Source organism: Canis aureus, chromosome 36, assembly GCF_053574225.1.
Source record: "Canis aureus isolate CA01 chromosome 36, VMU_Caureus_v.1.0, whole genome shotgun sequence".
Taxonomy (NCBI): Eukaryota; Metazoa; Chordata; class Mammalia; order Carnivora; family Canidae; genus Canis; species Canis aureus.
The window spans coordinates 10,734,239-10,757,567 of NC_135646.1; the positions used below are offsets into that span (position 1 = coordinate 10,734,239).

Below are 23,329 nucleotides of genomic sequence, written 5' to 3' on the forward strand. Positions count from 1 at the left end.
TTTCCAAGTCTTTTGACATTTGCATTTCTGTTGTGTTTCTTTTAGCAGGCCACCTTAATGGAGTTTTTCCAAAGCAATTAAATTAGTTGTGTTTTTTTTCCCCCTAAATTCAATGGCTTTTAGTATATTCATAGAATTGCATGATTATTACTACAATGAATTTTAGGATATATTCAGTATTCCGAAAAGAATCCCATACCCTACAGCAGCCACCCCCATTTGTCTCTAAACACTTAGCTCTAGGCAACCACAGCTCTACTTTATATCTCTGTGGATTTACCTGTTTTGGATATTTCAGATAAATGAAATCATACATCCTGTGACTGTTGTGTCTGGCTTTTTCACTTAATGTAATGTTTTCAAAATTCATTCATATTGTCACAAATATCTGTACTGCATGCATTTTTGTGGCTGAACAATATTCCATTGTATGGATATACCATCTGCTATTTATCCATTTATTAGTTGGATTGTTTCTACATTTGACAGTTATGAATAATATTGCTGTGAGCATTTGTGTGAGTTTTTGTGTTAATTAGTTTTCAAAGAAGTAAGTCTTGCATTCTTATTTGTATAGTAGTTAACAGCATGCATGGGTTCTGGACTTAGATTGTATTCAGATCTGCAACTTTCTATCTATATGACTCAGGACAAGTTTCCTACTATCTTTGGGCCTTAGTTTGCTCATGTCTAAAGGGGGGATAATCACATCTACTTCAAGTTGTTGTTAAGTTATATAGTGTATAGAACAGTGCCAGGAACATAGCAACTGCTTTGTAAATAGTTGCTACTATTATTTATGTAATGATTATTAAATTATTTAATTCTAGTATCAGGTATACCTGGTATAACAAGGATTGGGAAGAAACACAGCTGATTCTTGATTAACTTAATTTGTGTGATCCCTACTAGATGGGATCAATGTGCAATGCACATTAGTCACTACTTTTTTTTTTTATTTATGATAGTCACACAGAGACAGAGAGAGAGAGAGGCAGAGACACAGGCAGAGGGAGAAGCAGGCTCCATGCACCAGGAGCCCGATGTGGGATTCGATCCCAGGTCTCTAGGATCGCGCCCTGGGCCAAAGGCAGGCGCTAAACCGCTGCGCCACCCAGGGATCCCCATTAGTCACTACTTTATAGAGGAAATGGAAATTGTTAATTAAAGTTAATCCAGTGGGTCACTTAAAGGAGGGCCAGTTGAGAAAGCTTCTACCATATTGAGATTTCTCACAAAGACAAGGTTAAAAATTAGGTCTTAGATAAAATTGCAGATGAATCCTTGCATTGCATCTTCATATACTTTATTATTTAATTTGGTTCTTCATTCAAAAAGGAAGGAAACATGCATTCAGGAAGGAATTGTATCTAGAAGCATCTAAGTTTCCTCATATTAAATAAGACCACTAATACCAACTACATCTATTTGAAAGATTGTTGTGAGGTTCAGTCAAGATGTGATGTGAAATCTGTCAGTGAACTGAAAATTACTTTTTTAACTTTTTTGGGGGAATAATTAGCAAATATAATTGTATACATGTAAAGTGTGCAACCTGGTGATTTGGTATACATATGCATATAGAATGATTACCAAGGTCAAGATAATTAACACATTCATCACCTCACGTAGCTAACGTAGATAACTTTGTGTGGTATATGGTGAGAATGCATAGGATCTACTGTCAGCCACATTCAAGTGTACAATATCATATTGTTAACTACATGGATAAATCTGGAGTACATTATGCTGAATTAAGCCAGAAAGAGAAGGACAAATATTGTATGGTATTTCTCATACATGGAATCTTAAAAAAAAAAAAAAAAAAGTGATATGGTATCTGGGTGGCTCAGTTGGTTAAGCATCTGACTCTTGATTTTGGCACAGATTGTGATATCCATCCGGGGCGTGGGATTGAGCTCCTTGTCAGACTCTGTGCTGTTGTGGAGCCTGCTTAAGACTCTCTCCCTCTCCCCACCAACCCCTGCTCACTCTCTCTTTTTCTAAAAAAATAAAAAGTGCTGATTTCATAGAATCAGAGAATAAAATGGTGGTTTCCAGGGGCTGAGGAGAGAGGGAGATATGGTGATCTAGGATACAGATTATCAATTATAAGAAGAATAAGTTCTGAGGTACAGCATGAGGACTGTAATAAATAATAAGATACTGTATATGTGAACTGAAAATTACTATTTGAGTTGTTTTTTGAATATTTGGGCATTTGTTTGATGTTTAAGTTATGTTTTGGTCATGAAAGCAGAAATAAGCCCTGGTATTATTTAGAAATAATAGAAAAGAAGTTTAATGTAGGGAACCTGGGAAGGGCAGAACGTGAGTGGAGCTCGACCAATAGTCTCAGCTGCCTGCAGCAACTAACATGGGTATTTTTTGGGAAGTTACCCAAAAGCCTTGGGCAAAACCTCATGAGCTCTCTGACTAGACCATACCTGCAGCAACTGCCACCTGAGAATAATACCTTCTCTTTCTCTCTCACCTTCCCCCTCTAACACAGGCTTCTTGCACCGAAGAACTCCAGCTCAGTCCTCCCTGGCAAAATAACCTGGAGATGTGGTTAGTAGGCTTTGTACCCCTGCAAGCTCAGAAGCCGGGGATGACACAGAATGTCATCAAGTAATTTTCATTTAGTGATTGGTGGTTTGATTTTGAAAATATTTCCACTAATGCTTTGTGCCTGATTATTATGCATGTTTTCCTATTTTTCTTGTAATGTGTGAATAGGTCAGAGTGCTAAAATGATGAGTGGGGAGCAAAGTTGTGGCTTCTAAGAACTGCATGTACATTTGAAAATTCCATTTGAGTGGCTTTTCTCCAAGATAATAGCTTAAAAGGTCAGTGTTTTTGGCTTAAGTGAGTGGAATCTTGCCCAATTTAGTGCCCACATAGAATTAAAAGAGATGTCACATAATTTTGAAGCATCTTGACATGAAACATTTTGAATGAGGCAAGAAAGAAAAAGTAGGAGGCTCATTTACAAGGCAAAGGGTGATCAGCTTACTGATAAGAATTTTATCTATATTTTGTAATTTATTTTAACATAATGTTTTTTTTAACATAATGTTTTTAAGAAGGTTTAAATTGATTAATAATACATTAAATTGATGTCTATAAAACTATATCTATTCATCTGTCTGTATATATTGGATAGACTTTTTTTCTCCTTCCCAGGATGGGCCAGGAAAAAGCCCAAAAGACTATTTGGTAGTTCTTGTCAAGGCAGAAGAAGAGATGCCAACTTTTTCAATATAAATCTATCCCTGGACTAATACGTAGTCAATGTCAATTGACTGTAGTCAATTTGGCAATGCCAGAACTCTAAGTGCCCTTGTGGGTCTTTTGACCTAAAAAGCCCAAGTTCATTTCAAGAGGAACTAGGAGAAACTGAATGACTCAGTCAGGGTGAGGCTGAGAGAAAGATCAGGAGGCCTGGGTGGATTGTAAAACAGAGCAGAAATATAGATACAAAACCATACAATGCCTTGTCCCAAAGAGTCACCTTTATACAGTGAAGGAGGGCACTAAACATCAACATATTACATATTTTTAAAGATATTTCCTAATTTTCTGACAAATTTTTAAAATATGGTTTAGTTCTATTAAACATTACTTTCTAAATAAAACTTTGTCCGAAACAGAACATTGATATTTACATGTTCAAAAAATCTAATATACATTGATTGTTTGAAAATTTGAAAAATTTTGAAATTTGAAAATTTGAAATCACATTCGCAAAATAAATGCATCTGTGTTCCTTAAATAGATGTATTCATTAGCGCCTTAGTCATATCTGTGTCATAGTAGAATGGAACAGCATGTATAATTTGTCATGCAGCTAACCTTGATTATTACAACCTGGTAGTACTACAACCAAGAGGCCAGCAGGCATTGCCGTCATCCTCCCACTATTCCAGATGAGGAGTCAGCTGTTCTAACCATTTGTGTCCAGGGGCCCTACCTACGGTCCTCTGAAGGAAAACATTAGTTATGTTGAATCTAGACAGATTTGGAAAAAGAGACCAGTTATTACTAGTTGTCTTTCAGGTTTATTTATGTATTAAAATAGGAACACATGAATGTCACCCAGTACTTGACAAAACCACATCTGTAGATGAGAGTACAAAGTAGAAACTTCCCAAACATGTTGTTACTCTGGCCAAATCTTAACTGGATTCAAGTGCTTGTTGCCTTATTTATTTGTGCAAATAAGGTGGGTCATAAGCAGGCAGACCAAGTATCTGGGTAGGAACATGAGAAAAGCCAGGTCCTCCAAACATAAGACAAAATTTAAATGTTAATTGTAAAGCCGATGCTTATTCATGGCTTACTGGGCACCTGGTACTACTCTAAACTCTTGACATATAGTTTAACTCTTTTAACCTCCACAGCAGTGCTATGAGGGATATACTACTGTTAACCCTCAGGTAAGGCACCAAGGACGCTTATTATTGTCCAAGTCACAGAATGAGTAAGTGGCAGAGCAGGAATTTAGATTCAAGCTGTCTGAATCTAAATCCGGGTTCAATCTCACCTCCTGAACGAAAGAATTAGATATTTAAGGAGAGAAGAAAAGTCATCTTGAAAAAAAAATAAGATCTTGATGGGACTAACAATTATCTTATAGCCTAGAATTATTTTAATTATCACCTTATCATGGATTTGCATAGGGAAAGCATTCATCTCTTCTGTGTTGGGATCTAGAGGTTTTTTTTTTAAGATTTTATTTATTTATTCATGAGACACACACACACACACACACACACACACACACAGAGGCAGAGACACAGGCAGAGGGAGAAGTAGGCTTCATGCAGGAGCCCGACACGGGACTCGGTCCCAGAACTTCAGGATCATACCCTGGGCCGGAGGCAGGTGCTAAACCGCTGAGCCACCCAGGGATTCCCGGATCTATAGTTTTCAATCTGATCTTGGACCTCACTCTTATGCTGTGAGGCCTTGGGCAAGTCTCTGAGCCTCAGTTTCTTGTTGTATATGAACAAGATGTAATAGGAGTGTCCTATAGTGGTGTTCAGAAGGAAAAATTTAAAATATTTGCACCATACTCTAGTAGAGTAGCACCTTACAAATACCGGACAAATGGTACCAATCATAGCCATTTACTGAGTAATTGTGAGGAGGTCAGCAATGCTCATATATTATCTCAAGGGACCATAGCTGAGACCATAGCTACCAAAAAGCACTATCAAATTTATTTAAGTTTGAATCCCCCTAATATGATTCAAATGTTCCTTTCTTTTTCCTGTTTTTTTTTTTTTTATTTGTTGGCAAGGTTTATTGCAAGACTTCTGAGTATCACAAAAGTATTTTACTTAATATACTTTTTAAAAAATTCCTAGATCTCTGACCCATAAGAAAGTAAAAGACAGTCCATCTGCACTTCAGAATAAAGAATAGAAACTTTGTGCTAGGAAGTACAAGTGGATAGTTTAATTCTTTCAGAATGTTTATGTCTGGTTTTCTTATTGTCTGGTTTCAAAAGGAATCTGTGGTTTAAGAATGAATATGTAGAAGTTTTGTTTTGTTTGAGTGATTTTAGTTTACAGTGAGATAAACATTTGATGAAAACAAATGCAGTTTTCGGAAGCACAGCTGACACACTTTCTTCCCAACCGATAGGTATAAATTAATGTAACAAAAGGCAATAATTTTTTAAGTCTTACATGAAATTGAGTTATCCAAACCTTGTTTCTTCTTGGAGTACCAGAAAAATCTATCTGCTATAATGCAAATAGTGCCCTGTCTTCTCCGCCAGCACCATTCTTAGAGCTTTGACATTTGAATTCGTAAGTTAGCTTTTATTTTTAACAGTTGTTGAAAATACACATTTTAAAATTCCAACAACTCAGAAGCAATTCCCCTTTTCCTAGCAATTGGCTGGTGGCATATAGTCCCATGGTTTTGCCTTCCTGTGAGCTGACATGATTTGGAAATGTTGTATATTGGGCAAAAGGAATTCCGTCATTTTTAATGGGTGAAGCCCCTGAGTGATCAGATCTAGAATATGCGCGTGAGAGCACATTTGTGTGTGTGCATAGACATAGGTACTTTCATTAAAGAAGCTAACTGTGTTGTTCAGCATCTGAAACAAGAAGATGTAAAAGCCAAAAGCTTTCACTATGAGCTTGTTGAGGATTCAGATGTAAATTATTTTACCTGGCAAAAGTTCATAAACTATAGATGGTATAGAACAAAAATCAGTCAAGAAAAGAATTACATTAAGCACCAGTGGCAGCACATTCAATTGCATTAGGATTGACAAGAGGGCTATCCTATGGTTTAATAAAGTACTCTCCAGGTGTCTGTGACCTCCGGGATGTATTTGCACAATGACTGCGGAGCAAGCACAAGACTGTGACAGTCCTTCATATTTGCATTAATGCCAAAGACTCTTAGGAGTTAATGAGAGGGAAACGTTAGAAAAAATTTCAAGGTCATTCTCATATATTTAGAGAAGTATTTATGTACAAGGTTATTTATTTAGCATGGGATTATATCTTAACCACAAGAGTACAGATGACCATGATTGATTTTTTTTTTCACGTCTCAGGTTTCCATTCGTCTTTCTTTTTATTTGTACTATATCAGAATTTCCATGAATACAGCATCTTTGCCCACCCCCCACCCTGCCATAGTTTTATTTTCTTTTAAACTGGAAGTAAATGGAAACACATATTTTTTTTTTCCTCTCAGAGTTTCCATTAGGTGATACACCTTGGATAATGAGGGTAAACATGAATAAATACTGTAATTGTCCTTAAAGAATTTTCCAATACACAGATGTGTGAATATGTCTCATGTTGGATAGTTTCATTCCATTAAATATAGTAGCCTGCTGAGTTTTCAGAGTTCATCATCCAGTGATGTATTTGTGTTTTCCTTTTAATTTTCTGATGGTATAAATTACATCAATCATTTTCCTAATAGTGAAAAATTCCTACATTCCCGGGAAAAACCTTACTTAGTCATGATGCACGATTTTATTAATACACCACTGGGTTCAACTTGCTGATTAGTAGCTATTCAGAATTTCTCATTAGTGACCATAAGTGAAATGAATCTACAGCTTCCCTTTTTGTAGTATTCTAAAATTAAATTAAGGTTCCAAAGTTTGTAAACTTAAGTATAGAGATGCTTTCAAAATGTTCCTGTGTTATAGAATGCTATCAAAATCATCTGTTCTTTGAAAGATTGACAGAACTTGATGGAATTCATCTAGATTCAGCATTTTTAATGCTAAAATAAGCCTTTTTAGTCTCTAAGTAGATCTTCTGAAGAACCCTAAGATCTCATTGAAATGCATTTCTTCACACTTTTGATTAACAAAAATTGACCCAAAACTTGAAATCATTGAGACCTGTCATTCATTGGAGAATAATTTGACTTTATTTTCTAAGTTGAATATTTTCGTGAATTGGACTTATCAGATTTCAAGAGGAACTAGTATAAACCAAAGAGGAGCCCTTGCATGTGTGCACTAGCAGACCTGGAGAATAATGTTCACAGCAGCACTGTTGGTAATAGCAAGAACTGGAAACAATCCAAATACTTAATGGGCGAATGAATATATAAACTGTAGTACATTCATTTTTATTATATAAAAGTGAAAATTAACACACAGAAACTTTGTGCATGAGTCTTAGTAATATTAGATTGAGTCCTATAGCAAGTACCAGAAGATTCCCTTTTGCAAAATGTTCACAAAAGTAAACAGTACTAGGCATACCTATTTAAGTAATGTCTATAAGTAAAATAAAAGCACAAAATTGAGAGTAGCAGTTATATATGTGCAAGAGAAGTGGCAAGAAGAGAAAGGAATAACACATAAATGTAATTGGTAATAGTCTAGATCTTAAGTTAGGTAGTGGCACTTAGGAATGTTCATTTTATTGGTCAAAAACAAATAAAATAATAAAATTAAATGAGAAGTCCATGCCTGACAATCATGTTTTATGAACAAAGTGTGAAGATTAATCCAGTGCTATGCACCCAAGATTTAATACGTATGTGTTTATATGTGTGTGAGTACATGTGTTATGTATATGTATGTCTCTTATTTCTTATAATAGTTCTGCCTCCATATAAGTCCCTTAATGTTGATCTTTTTTTTTTTTTTTCAGTGATGTTTTCTCCTTAATTACCTTTTGATCTTTCTTTGGCAACTTCTCTCAGAATGTGTGGGAAGCTTCAACACTGTTCTAAATCAGCTGTTGAAGTCTCTTAGAGAAAGATGGAAGATTTTTTTCTTTTTCTTTTCCTTTTATTTTTATTTATTTATCTTGTGTGTGTGTGGAGGGGAAGTCTAGCCATGCACATAGTTGAAGCATATTGGGAGACATCTCTTATTTTAAAGGCAAACAGGGCTCAACAAGACAGCTCTCCTCCATGGTTATCAAGTTAGTAGGAAATTACAATATCTTTGGAACTTTATACCAAGAACAAGCAGGACATGATCCCTCAATGCATCAAGGTGACCCATGTTGCTCAAAGAAATAACTTCCCAAAGCACTTGTGGAGTCTATTCTATATCAGAGCTCCAAAGGAAAGGCCAGATGTCTACAAATATATCTTTAGAGACTATACTGCATTCTAAGGCAGCTCTAATTTTTTTAGGGTTTTAAGTCAATGGTTTTAAACTTCAGTTGAGTGATAGAATCATCTGGAGGATGTTAAAAAAAAATTCCTGATGCACAGCCCTAACTCAGGCTGAATGGAATCAGAATTTTTAGGAGTGGAACCCAAGCATAATGGGTTCTAGATTTCCTCAAGTGATTCTAATGTTGAGACTACATTGATACCACAGCTTTAAGTGTAAGAAAGAACATAAGTAGGAGATTTAAAAATATCATCAAATCTCTGTACCCGCCCTCAAACTGTACTACTTTTTTTTTTTTAATTCTGGGCAGAGAATGATTCTATAATCATAGATATACTGGAGAGAAAAAGGAAATGAAAATGAGCTGGTCAAATTGATATAGAACATTTAAACAATTTCTTGCTAGAACAAGATTTCTATTGAACAGTTGAAGCCATCTTGCTGTCAGGGCACTGCGGATCCTGGCTGGAAGAATTTTAGTTCTCAGTGCTTCCACATTGTTTCATATTGGATTGTTTCATCTGATTACCTTATTGGCAACAATTACCACTTGGGTAACTCAGGGAATCTGATCAAGTTGAGTAATGGGAAAGTTCACACAAGGTTTTCTGCCTTCTTTCATTATTTTTCTTTTTCTCTCTTCCCTTCATTACCCCAGATCTGTTAGAGTTTAACTCTAATGATGAAATAGACACTCAGTACTTAGAGTTGACTTCTCCTTAACCACAAAAAGTTATTACAGTTCTGTTTGGGGACAAAATTTAAGCAATATGTCATTCACTGAATTGTGTTAATAGCAGTTACCATTTAGCAATGCTCATTGTGCATCACTGGACTTGGCGTGTTTATGTATATTGTCTCATAATTTTATGTAAAACTCTGTGAGGTCAATACTTTTCTCTCCATCGTAAAGATAGGGTGCTGGTGCTTAGGAAGGTTATGCAACTTGATCAAAATCAAACAGCTAATAGTGGAGAGACTACCTAAGATTTGGATCTAGGTTATCTTAACCCAATTCCCTTGCTTAAAATACTTAAACACTTCACTTAACTCCTTTTATTCTGTATGTAGAATTAGAATCTTCACTTGGGAAGGGACCTTAAAGATTTTCTTGCCTAACCTAATGCATAACTACTCTGTCTTTCAGCTCTTCTTGAACCTGCTGAAGGATGAGAACCTTACTTCATTCTGAGAGAGCTGCTTCCATTTTCAGAAAGTTCTACAGAGAATTACAGTTATTCAGTGCTGTACTGCTGTGGGTAGTGCCTGGTTCTACTCATAGATCTCTTATATAATTGTTTAATTTCTTGTAGAGAAGAGGTGTAGTAGCTAAGTCTGATGTATAAATATGAGGATTTTTTTCCAAGATTATTTATTTACTTATTCATGAAAGACATACAGAAGAAGAAGCAGAGACATAGGCAGAGGGAGAAGCAGGCTCCATACAGGGAGCCAGATGTGAGACTCGATCCCAGAACTCTGGGATCACACCCTGAACTGAAGGCAAACATTCAACCACTGAGCCACCAGATATTAGTCACAGTAAGGCATCTGACATTAAAATGTTGGTGAGGGTTAAATGAAACAATATATAAAAAATGCCCTGTACTTACATATTAGTTATAATATGTTATATATAAGTTACAAACTTAAAACTTATAAAACATGTTAGGATTATTCCATCAGAGCTCAAGTATTCCTTTAGCACTTTGGGGATTTCCCTCACCACCTCTTTCTGAAACCACAAAAATAAAACTTCAGATAAGTGAAAACTGGCTCTAAATAATGAACCCGTTTTAAGCTAGGCTTCTATTTCTGTCTCATCTTTAACCTTTGTCATCATTTGAGCTCTAAATATGCATGATCCACTTAGTCTTATTTATCGTCCATTTTTGTTATAGTCCTTTCAGGATACCAGCTTGTTTGGATGGCTCACGAGTATTGGTCCAAATGTTGACAGGTTTTGATTCGGGTTGTATTAGCTCTAAGTTCTGCAATCTGAAGCCAAGTGTTTCTGGGATCTGAGGCCCTAATGGTGTACTCTGACCTCACTGCCCCTGAGCACTTGACCTCTAAAATGTTCAAGGATAGTTATGTATGCCCTCTCTAGAATAAAGGGTACTAGTCCCATCAGTCAGTTCTTATATAGCTTAGTCCTTCCTAATCAGTGTCGTTTGTCAATGCCCAGATTTTATAGTCCAGAACTGCCCAAAATATTCACTATCATGAAAGTTAACGAATTCATTCTCTGTGTGACCTAATTTCCTCATCAGTTTTTTCTGTTCTCCATCTTGTGTGTATGTATGTAAAGAACTTTAGACCTTAACACAACTGTTGTCACTTAGATTTTCTTTTCCCAAATACCAGTATTTGAAGAATGCGGTTTCTCTATTTTTCTTTTCTTGGCTACTACTAAAAACAAGATGCGTTGGTTAAATATTTTCATGGTTCAAGGGGCCAACTCAAACTACCTTATAAGTTAAAAATAGGGATTGAATTTTGAGGGTCAGGAGAGATCATAGAAAGTATAGGAACCAAGGCAGCTCCAAGAACATCAGCAGTAGAAAATTATAGTATTTTCCTTAGAGTTTAGTTTCCCAGGGATTTGTTGACCCATTTCATGGTGATATAAATCTTACAAACTCTCTTTAGAATTTTGACAATTATTCCATTATTTTTGTACTTTATATGATAAATACATGGCTTTAAGTAAGATTTTTTGTTGTTTTGTTTTTCCATTCTGTGTATTAGTTGCAGTAGTGTCAGCCACTGTGAAGAGATTTCAAAAATTCAGTGAGTGTATTTCTCTTATATGAGATAGTTTGGGTCAGGCCTTCCGAGTAGTCAGGTGTCTCTACTCCATACAGTCATTCTATTTTTAATCACCCTTTAACACTGTATTGTTTTCTACAAGTTACAACATCAAAAATAGCCAAAAGCAGCATTCATGATTGATGTTTTAAAATCTTCAATTTTCTTTTTTAAGACATAAGGAGATCTTTACATTTCTATTTTTTTAGTTCTGAGTTAATTTGCCTTTCTTTCTAATAAATGAAAGACTATATACCGTCATTCTCCTGTCATCTCTTACACATATTTAATTTCTAGAGTTCTAGAAACATTTGAATATACTTGGTAAGAATAGGAATCAGATAAATTCAGCTTATAATTGGGTTGTCCATATATGCGTTTTCCAGTTCCTGACCTCTCACTTAGTGTTTAGCCTACACTCATTTGTCTCTGCCTCTATCATTCATAAACTTTGCTCTCACAGAGATTGCCAATGATACCAGTTTTGTAAAATCTAATGAACTTTGAAATTTTCATGTAACTAAATGTTTTATTACAGTTGACTACTCCATTCTTTTTAAAGCACTGTCTTACTTGGTATCCTTGATGTTACACTGTCCAGAATGTCATCTCCCTACTTGGATGCTCCTTGTTAGTCTTTATTAACTCCTGTTTTTTGTCCATTCTCTAAATACTGGAATTTTTCATCACTCAATCTAGAATACTCTTCTTTTCTTACTCTATATGCTCGTTCGCTTTAAATACCATTATCTATCTGAAACTCAGGTCTTAGATTCTGACGCTTTTCTGAGCTCTAGATATAGTTCTAATGGTTCTATATACTCTGAATGTCCACAGGCATATAAAACTCAATGTCCTGTCTGAAAACAACTTCTCCAGTTTTCCTCATATTAGTAAGTGACACCTGCACTGATTTATACTGGACATTCATTCAACAGTTATTTATTATTAAGTATCTGTTTTGTGCTAGGTGTTATTCTAGGTATGAACTTAATAGCACAAGAAAATCTTTACCTTTGTTCACATCCAAAAATCCATCATCAAATCCTGTCCAGTCCACTGCCAAAACTTTCTCAAATATATCTACTTTTTTTTTTTTTAAGATTTTATTTAGGGTTACCTGAGTGGTTCGTAGTTGAGCGTCTGCTTTTGGCTCGGGTCATGGTCCTGGGATCAAGTCCTTCATCAGGCTTCCTCAGAGAGTCTGCTTCTTTCTCTGCCTGTGTCTCTGCCTCTCTCTCTCTCTGTCTCTCATGAATAAATAAATAAAATCATTAAAAACTATTTATTTATTTATTTATTTATTTATTTATTTATTTATTTGAGAGAGAGAATAAGTGAAGAGAGAGCATAAGCAGGGAGAGGGCCAGAGGGAGAGGGAGAAGCAGATTCCCCACCAAGCAGGGAACCCAAAAAGGGATTCGATCCCAGGACCCTGGGATCATGACCTGAGCTGAAGGCAGATGCATAACTGACTGAGCCACCCAGGCACTCCTCAAATATATCTACATTTGTCTATCTCCACTGCTCCCTATCATAGTGTAAGTCACTCTGTATATTTGCTCATAGCACTTAGGAAAGTGGATTCCTCCCTACAATGCAGCAGGAGCCTCTTAGTGGCATCGCTGCTCCCATCCTTGCCATCCTCTTAGCCATTTCTACATAGAAGTCATAAAAATCATTGAAAATGTAAATAAATTCTATTGTTTAATGGTTCAAACCATATTTAAAATAAAATCCAGTATGTGTGTGTGTATGTGTGTGTATATAAATATGTGTGTGTGTGTGTGTGTGTGTATATATATATATATATTTTTTTTTTTACTAGGGGCAAGAAGAGTCTCTCTTTGCCTCTCTCAGTGCAGTTTTTCTGTGAGTATCATGCTCTAGCCACAAAAGTATTGTTGTCATTGTATTTTTGTTTTTGATTTTCCAGCCCTTTTTTCATTTCTTTTTCTGGGAAGCTCCAAATTTTCATCGATCTCATCTTCAATATTCACTTTTTTTTAGGGATGTTTTACCTGACTTCTTACTTATACTGTGTTCTTACTATATCTTATTCATTTCCTTCATAGTGACTACAAGAATTTATAATTGTATATTTATTTATATATTTATTTATAATCTCACCAACTAAACTATAAAATCCATGAGGGTAGAAATCTTCTCTGGTTTGTTTATTTTAGACCCAACTTTCAGCATAATGCCTGAAATATAGTAGTCATCCATTCTATATTGCTGAACAGATGAATGACTCATCTTAAGTAAATTTACAAAAATATCAAATTTTCTACAATCATCTAAAAAGAGGTTGTATTTATCCATGCTTCCTGTTTTTGTTTTTGTTTTTTTTTCCAAATTAAAATTTCATGGATCCCTGGGTGGCATAGCGGTTTAGCGCCTGCCTTTGGCCCAGGGCGCGATCCTGGAGATCCGGGATCGAATCCCACTCGGGCTCCCGGTGCATGGAGCCTGATTCTCCCTCTGCCTATGTCTCTGCCTCTCTCTCTCTCTCTCTCTCTCTGTGACTATCATAAATAAAAACAATAAAAAAAACAAATTAACATTTCAATCTTTATTTATGTAAGACTTTTAGAAACTATGGGTATAAATATTAAATCACCCAAGCCTGGGTGAAATTTGATTGAGAATACAGATTAAGGGAAACTGAATTTTTAAAGTCACTTTCTGAAGTTTAGATGGAAAGGATATTGGGCACTCATGAAAAAAATGATATATATACATATCAGTGTAGGTGCTCTGCTCACAGATTCATTTCCTATGAAACATAAGAGAGACAAACTTGGAGAATTACAAAGGAAGGAAAAATCCTAATCAAATAGAAACTGTTGTTCAAATAGAATATTAGCTAAAATGATCCAATCAGTTGCTTGAGCCAATTTTTTTTTTCTTTAAGCTATTCATGCCAGAACACAACCTTTCAGAGCATTAAGAATCCATATTACATTCCAAGTGTTTACCCAACAGATGGGAGGATTTGAAACATATTCCATGAAAATGGGATGAGGATAGTAAAGGTTACTGCTTAGTCACCAGTGTTAGCACAATTTACTCATAATGGGGCTATATTTCTCAGGATAAACATTATTTATTTGTATTCCAAGGCATGTTTGGCTGTTATATGAGTCAACCTAAAATAAGTTCAAATTGCTGGATCTTTGATTTCATCATTATTCAAGATTATACCATGGAATGCAACATAACATGCAGAAATTTTCCTAAATAGTACAAAAAGTAAAAAAACAAACAAACAAAAAAAACAAAACAAAAAAAACCCATCATGGAATAAATTAGACCCTAAGCTTTGTTTTCATATTTCTCTAATGACCTCAAATAATCAGAGTTTCATGTGGGTGATAAGTGATGCAGTTTTAGGTTTTCATTTAAAACAAAATCATTGGAACACCTGGGTGGCTCAGCAGTTGAGTGTCTGCCTTTGGCTCAGGGTGTGATCCTGGTCCTGTAATCGAGTTCTGCATTGCGCTCCCTGCAAGGAGCCTGCTTCTCCCTCTGCTTATGTCTCTGAGTCTCTGTGTCTCTCATGAATATATAATTAAAAATTTTTAAATATTATTGCCTGTCATTGTAAAACACAGTAGCAGATTCCATCTCAACACATCTCTGGCAAGGCTGGGCCAAGTTCCTTCCACAGTTGGGAGGAATTCCCCAATATGGCTGTCTCTTGGCTGCTCCAGGACAGGAGTGGGGTGGGGTAACCCCACTCCTGCCCAGGCACTTGGCTGCTAATGTCTTGCAATCGGATTTTGTGACCAAGTAGAATTTTTTTCCAGAAATGAAGTTGGGTTCGATATTAGGAAATCCGGTATATTCAACATATTAATAAACCTTATTCCTAAGGTCAGCATCTTATTTAATGGGAAAAAGACTGGTGGCATTTCCACTAACATAGAAGCAGGGATGCTATAGGAGTATTATGTTACCCCTGACACCCACTCTCCAGAACCTGCAGCTCCTCTGGCCTCCACCTAGTCCTGGCCTGGCACCAGGGTGTCCATGGAGCTCCAAACCCGAATCCCTGTGCCTCTCATCCCTACCAGCTGCTGGAGGTCCCCACAAGCTGCTGTGTCCATGCCCCATGCTTCCTGTTTTTAATTAATAATTCATCTTGAATATAATTCAATGCACAGTTGACCCTGGAACAACATGGGTTTGAACTGTGTGGTCTACTTACACATGGATTTTTTAAAAAATATTTTATTTAAATTCAGTTTGCCAGCATAGGATAACAGCCATTGATCATCTCGTTGTACACATGGATTTTTTACATTTACTGTAAGTGTGTTTTCTCTTCCTTATGATTTACTTAATGAAATCTTCTTTGCTCTAGCTTACATTATTGTAAGAATACAGTATGGAATATATGACGTACAAAGCGTGTATTAACTGTGTTTATTGCTTCTGGTCAATCATAGGCTATTAATAGGGTTTTGAGGAATCAAAAATTATAGATGGATTTTCAAATGTGTGGGAGTAGGTGTCCCTAACCCTCATGTTGTTCAAGGGTCAACTGTATAGCTTAGAGTAAAAATAATTTTAAAAGTGTAGAATAGTCAACCCCCCAGGAAAAAGGAGTGATGAGTTGACCGTAGGAAGACCCATGGACAAAGCATTGGACCCCTAGTGATGAGGCTTACTTGGTAGTTTTTGAACATCTCAGTCATTATGGCAGGCATAAGGGACCTAACTTCCTTTTCTTTTTTCCATCCACAGAAGTTTTTCAGTTGAATTGCTTGAGTTTCCAGTCATATAATTACGTCTTTTGAAATAATTTTGCTTTCTTTCCAATGTTCATAGTTCTGTTACCACACCCATCATTTCTGATTTATTAGAGAGTATTGACTTTCTTGAGTAACTAAACTCAGTCTCTAGAGATCCTATGATAAAACCAATTCCTTTAGGACATACTTCAGAATCATTTTTCCAACTACTTAATTGTAGCTTAAAAAAAAATCAAATCACATCTACCAAGTTTCCAGTCTTTGTTTAATATATGTTGATTAGTATAGTCTAAAACAAATGGGAAAGCACAGTTTCTATTTAGAACTTATAGTTTATGTGGTTACAATTTACTGTTTCAAATGGTCCATTTGAGTTTCATTGGCCTTTTTTATTTGTCAATTTGTTTAAGAACAGAATGATGGCTTCCTGGTGAAAGGAGAGAAGTAGTAAGGAAGTCTAATTTGTGAATTTCCAAGATAAAACCATTTTTTGATTCTAGAAAAAAAAAAGTGAATGGGAACAAATATACAGTAAATGACATATACTTCTTAAAATTAGAGATTACTAAAATTTCTTTTGAATAAAGAACACAGGAATGGGAGTATTTAAGGAAGACTGTCAATTTTTAAGAATGCTTAAACACTGACACCTTATACACACACACACACACACACACACACACACACACTCTCACAATTTGGCACCCAGGTGTCATTTTTCATTATGCAGGTGTGGCTGAAGTGATTGTCAACAGCACTGGCTTCCATCACTGCTTAACTAAATGGGCAATCTTTTCAGGTCTCCATCTGTTATTGGCAGGACTTTTCTTTCCCTGAAGGAAACATTTGCTTGAGATGATTAACCCTGTGTTTAGATACTTTTTGCCATTGAAATCTAAGTGCCACTGTAGGTCCCTAGCAGTTCAAGCTTTGTTATTTTAGACCTGGTCTCATACTTCTACTTACTTGGGATTTCTCTCATGAAGCTATGAACTTTGTTTACATATTTATCTTTTCCTTACCCTATAAAAACTTTAAGAGTAGTGACCACATTAGCTGCATCCTTGCATCCTCTTTAAGGCTTAATATGAGGTCTTATTTGCAGAACAAGCACAATAACATTTCTTTATTTGATTTTTTTTTCTGTACATATCTTGTCTCTGGAACTAGTTTCGTGATGACAAGGGCAGTGACTTACGTGGGTTAAAAAATGGTCTAAAGTTTCCTTTCACCCTTACAAAGTGGTTCCTATAAGACAAGAAGGGCTTCCAATATGTATGGCTATTTCCCATTAAAAATCCTGTACTGGGGATCCCTGGGTGGCGCAGCGGTTTAGCGCCTGCCTTTGGCCCAGGGCGCGATCCTGGAGACCCAGGATCAAATCCCACATCGGGCTCCCGGTGCATGGAGCCTGCTTCTCCCTCTGCCTATGTCTCTGCCTCTCTCTCTGTCTCTCTCTCTGCGACTATCATAAATAAATAAAAATTAAAAAAAAAAATCCTGTACTGGAGGTAATTTAACCTTTAGCCGTGCTACAGAAACTTACTTCCTCTGTTTACTCTTGCCGTGGATCCTGACCCACTGCCTTCTGCTCTCATTCCTTGGCCTGATGTGCTCTGATTTTTTCACTTTCAACCACAGTCCACTTGACCGAGTATTTATCTTTCTCAGTGCAGGCTAGCTTGAATTGTCATGCCTGAGCTGGAACGCTCTGGCACCACTACTGTGGCTTTCTCAGTCTTCACTCCTTGTCAGGGCTTCCTAGGCTAAGAGCTAATTAGTCTGACTCAGTCCCTGAGTCAACCACCCAATATGTGCTGATTGCCACAAAGTCAATATCCTTGCTTAACTCTACTAAGTAAATGGCATTCTCAGTGCTCCATTTTTCCTTTTGTCCCCAACCCTGCCTTGCACTGTTTTTTTGTGACACATTCCAGCAATTATTTAAAACACCAGCACCTAACATAATGCTATGTACTGAGAAGACATCCAATACATATTTATTTATTTATTTATTTATAAAAGATTTTATTTATTTATTCATGAGAGACACACAGAGAGAGAGGCAGAGACATAGAGGGAGAAGCAGGCTCCCTGCGGGGAGTCTGATGTGGGGCTCCTTCCCAGGACTCTGAGATCATGACCTCAGCCAGAGGCAGATGCTCAACCACTAAGTCACCCAGGTGCCCCAACATCCAATACATTTTAGATACAAAGAGGAAATGTTTACTCTAATGGTGTGGAGGCTGTTAGGGAAAAATCCTTCATCTCCCACCACTAAACTCCAAGGAATTTTTGTCATTCATCTGTGCTTTTTTGTGTGTGTGTGTGTGATAATTGTATTTACTTCCATTTTTGGTAAAAATTGGTTAGCTGTAACCTCCCCAAGCACACTTATAAATAATGGACATTATATTTAGAAGAATACATGGCAGAGTTGGAACCACCAGGCCATTTTTAGCAACGTGATTTTTGGGGGGGGAGCGTTTCCAGAAAACTCTGTAGTTAACCTGTCATTTTTTCAGCCAATTCTGCTCTCATAACTTCCATGGAAATATACTCTTGATAAATGAAGAAACATACTGTGTGGAGTGGGATTAGTGAGGGCTACTCTGATCACCCCAGGTCACGAAGAAACAGACCACTTACTCCATAGACTCTGGCAGAGCACCTGCTTATTCCAAAGTCAGCTTTTAGTATCATCCAGTACCTACATCCAGAGAGTTTTAAAATATACTGTGTGATGACCTCAAATTTGGATTTTGCCGAACCAGCATGAATTGGGATTGGTATTTCAAAAGTGATGCATTTGAGTCCCAGAAATTTGATGAAAACAAACCAACCCAGGGAGCTAAGGTCTCATGAGCATATAAGGCCTTTCTCCTTAAGAAAGGAAATGGTAGGGAGTAAAAACCAGAAAGAGAAAATTTAGAAGTAAAAATTGAAGGGACAGTGTCAGGTAGTTATATTGAGTTGATTACCCCACCATAGTCTGTTGATCCATTTCCCCAAGGGTTATTGTTTCTACTTGGTTTGGGTCAGCATTTCAGGACACTGTGATTCCCTTTCTGAAAAAAACAAAAAAAACCCGAAAAAACAACTAGAGAAAAATTAGCATTTTGCATCATGAAGGTAATGTTAGTGGTTCATCCAGCACTTGAAGTCATCCCAGGTCCAGGTAGTAGGACAGACAGTGGGGCAGCCTGTGGTTAGACTGTGTTTCTCTGAAGGACCTGGTCCAGTGATTGGTTTTTAAAAACTTTGGCATGAGTTTGTTATTCTGTAACATCACTCTTTTCATTCTTTCATTCTTTTTTCTTTTAAATTTTGTCAAGTTATTATAGATTCTTTTAGATCACATGTGCATCTCCTCTGAAATCTACCTTTCTTTGAACAAGTTATTGCCAATAGGACAGGGAGTGGTGAAATGCTTCTTGTTGTGGACAGGAAGGACACTGCTTCCGTCCTCATGTTCTTCTGCCTGGCATTTTTTTCTTCTGTACCATGTGTCCTAGCTTCTCAACTGTTTTTTTTTTTTTTTTTTTCTTCTCAACTGTTCTTAAAAGCAAGGAATCATCTGAGCTTTGCCCATCTCCAGCACTTCCTGCAAGGCCAGGCATCTTCCTGCAAAGACTTGCTGGTGCTCGGAACAGTTTTCTGATGGATCAGGGTCTCTGTTGCCTCTGGGATGCTGGCTTGGGCTTGGGCGTGGGGAGGGGGATCCTCACTCTTCTTGGATGCCTTTATTTTTACAACAGATTTGCAACATGTATAATCTCCTGCTGTGTAACTCCTGCCAGGAATGTGAATGGACAGTTTGTTGGCATGACAGTGGTATCACAAGGAGTTTCATGGTCCTCTTTTCCTTTTCTTATAGTGACCTGTTTAGTTCCTAGAACTCCAAATTCTGTATGTTCCAACAGAGGTAAGCCACTTCGAGGACATGTGTCAGTCTCCAAGTGCACCAACCCCCAAAGATGGATTTGTCTTCAAGAAACTTTCTTGCAAACCTGGGTTCCAGCACATGCAGAGGAGATTCTGGTTTCCCTCTCTGAGCTCCTGCTTCATGGTGCAACATATTGGCTCTCCTGCATGTTTGTGAGATAGGTAACTAGAATCCAAGTGACTTGAGACACAATTTTCTCCTTTCAAACTAATTTATTTGAGTGGAGTTCTATGTCCAGTGCTAACTTAAATGCACTAAACCTTAGTTAATCCTCTAGTAAAGAAAATGTTCAGAGAAGTATTTATTTTATATAACTACTACTTTCTTAACTTGGTTTTCTTCTTGATTTATCATTTTCATGGACAGATTGTTTTCCCTTTAGCCAATCCATTGATTTTTCATGTTTAATTTATCCACGGAGACACCACTAAGTTTGAGGGATGTTATTTCTTTTTGTTTGGTTCTGTTTATGGCACTATCAATGGCATTTGTTAGAAGGTTTTCTCTATCTAAAATTCACTTTCTGGGATCCCTGGGTGGCGCAGCGGTTTAGAGCCTGCCTTTGGCCCAGGGCGCGATCCTGGAGACCCGGGATCGAATCCCACGTCGGGCCCCGGTGCATGGAGCCTGCTTCTCCCTCTGCCTGTGTCTCTGCCTCTCTCTCTCTCTCTCTCTATCATAAATAAATAAAAAAAATTAAAAAAAAATTTTAAAATTCACTTTCTATCTTTGCCTACAGGGAAATCTTCTCCATATGTATTATAGAAGTTCTTCATATGAAGGGAGAAAATACCTAATTTGATTTGGAAGATTCCTTAGGAAATTGTGTCCATTGATTTATTGGGATCTTGCCAAATCCAGTCAATCAATGTTAATCACACATTGTAGTTATGAAGAGATTTGTTAAAGTTCTCCATTTTAAAGACTTTATAATCTAGGGACAATGACTTATCCAAATATCTATAATACAAACTATATTACATACTTCAGTTTATTTTTTTTTTTAGAAATTCTTTCATTTTTTTCTATTCCCATCTCTTAGAGACAATGTTGCCTTTAAAAAAATCTTACTCCTCAGTTTTTAGAGGAATATTATATGGAAGTTAATTTACATTAATAATAGTCTCTAAATTCAATTACTATTAATAATTTTGCCTGCATTTAGTTTTTAATTTCCTGTAATAGACTTTACTGTTTTCCAGAGTTATCAATCATTGGCATATTCTAAAATTTATACTTAGATATATAATGCCTATACACTAGTAAGGAAAAACTTGGGATTTGAAAACCAACTCTTTTGACTTAAAATTAGGTTTACCCACTTTACCATTGATACTTTTCGATGCTATATTATGCCCTAAATTAGTGGTCCTTGATATTTTTTTGGTAATACCTCCTTTTCTAATGTGATGCCAGTTTTGGAGGTTTTTTTTTCTCAAAACAAACAAACAAACAAACAAACAAAAAAACAGGGGCACCTGGATGGCTCAGTCAGTTAAGAATCTGATTCTTGGTTTAAGCTCAGGTCATGATCTCAGGGTTGTGGGATAGGGTCCATGCTGAAGGCAGAGTCTGCTTGGAATTCTCTGTCTCCTTCTCCCTCTGCCCCCATCCCTGCTTACACTATCTGTCTCTAAATAAATAAAAAAATTAAAAAATGCATATGTGAATATACACTTAGAATTTTGCATACAATTTCAGATGTGTTTGTAGACTCTCTAAAGCCCATCCATGAACTCTCTTGGAAGCTTTGCTATAAATTCATGTAATCAGCATCCTGAGAGGACAAAGTGGAGCCTGACATTAGAGAACGCATTGAATATTATTTGAATCACAAATCTTCCACATAAGTGCCAATGAAATAATGCTAAGAGATCAGGAATGAGATCAGTTTGAGATTTATAAGACAGGAGAAAGAAAGGAATAGTCAAAAGCCACACTAGAATTATTTGTAAAGGGATGTGACATGTGACACATTCTAGAGATGGTAAGAGAAGAGATTGTTTTTGAGAAGACAGATTTTTAAAGCAGTTTTTACTCTTATTGGTAATTCAGTATCCAATGTCGATATTAGTAACACAGCCCTGCATAAAGTGAAAAGGGGTTTTTTGATCATAAAAGAAGGCATTTAAAGCCCTCTGAATCAGTGAATCATTGAAACCTTTCAGAAGAGAGAGTTATAACTAGCAGAGCAGTAATAAAATTTCACTCTTATCAAAGCTTACCTTTGTTTAACATTTAATGTTCATTATGTATTACTATTTGAAGGATCATTGGATTTATTTAAGACATAAATACGACTAATTCAAAATTTATTCCACTACCCATGGATCTCATCACTACACACCCAAATTTCAAAGATTAATCACGCAAATAAAAAAAATCCACAATTTACCAGTAGCTTTTAAATATCACTTATAAGTCATAGCTTACATTGTCATATAGCTTCTGTATCAATAATGTAATTTTTTTCACTAGAATAATAGAATCCTCATGTTTTAAACTGTTTTCAATTTTATTAATTTTGATTTGGAAGCTTGAGGTGAATTTAAAGTATGAAAATTTACAGAAATTTATCAAATGCTCCTGATTTTAACCAAAGTATATGCAGATCTTCCATATAGAAATGACACTTAAACCAAGCTTTATAGGTTGTCATGACAACATGAATAGTATTCCTTGAGGAAGGATTTGAGCTTGATCATATTTGCAGTTGTCCTGGCAACATGACAATCTGACTTCATAAATGAGATGTCACTTACTTAGCCAGTTAAACAGGTTTTAAGTTGATTGGACTTCTGGTTTAGATGATTGGATATATATAATATATTATATATTTATATATAAATTTATTAATATTTATATAAACATATATATATTTAAGAAAAATGATCACTATTTTAAAAATAGATCCAAAAATATAACAGTAGAGGCTGAGAAGAGAGGTACATATCAAAGTAGGAAAAAAGATGTGAGAACGAGATTGGAAATGGAAGACAAGGAATAAGAGAAGGGAAAAAGGAAAAAAAGCTAATTAAATAGGGAAAAGGAGGGTGGTATTAATGAGTCAAAGAATTTCACTGTACCATCACTGGATAGGAAAGGTTAAATATGGGAGCAGAGGAGAGAGTTTCCATGGAAACATTAGGGCACCTTGACTTAACAAACAGGAGTGCCCCATTG

At 36.3% G+C, this 23,329-nt stretch overlaps 1 long non-coding RNA gene across 7 annotated transcripts in view; it reads left to right on the plus strand.

Moving 5' to 3' along the window:
• The first annotated feature begins 12,276 nt into the window (after window positions 1-12,276).
• Window positions 12,277-23,329, plus strand: part of LOC144305726 (uncharacterized) — a 64,089-nt gene continuing 53,036 nt past the window's right edge. For all 7 annotated transcript variants that reach the window (XR_013372790.1, XR_013372791.1, XR_013372792.1 and 4 more), the window contains exons 1-2: window positions 12,277-12,333; window positions 13,269-13,312. This is a non-coding gene — a long non-coding RNA (uncharacterized LOC144305726). The remainder of the gene's footprint in view (window positions 12,334-13,268; window positions 13,313-23,329) is intronic.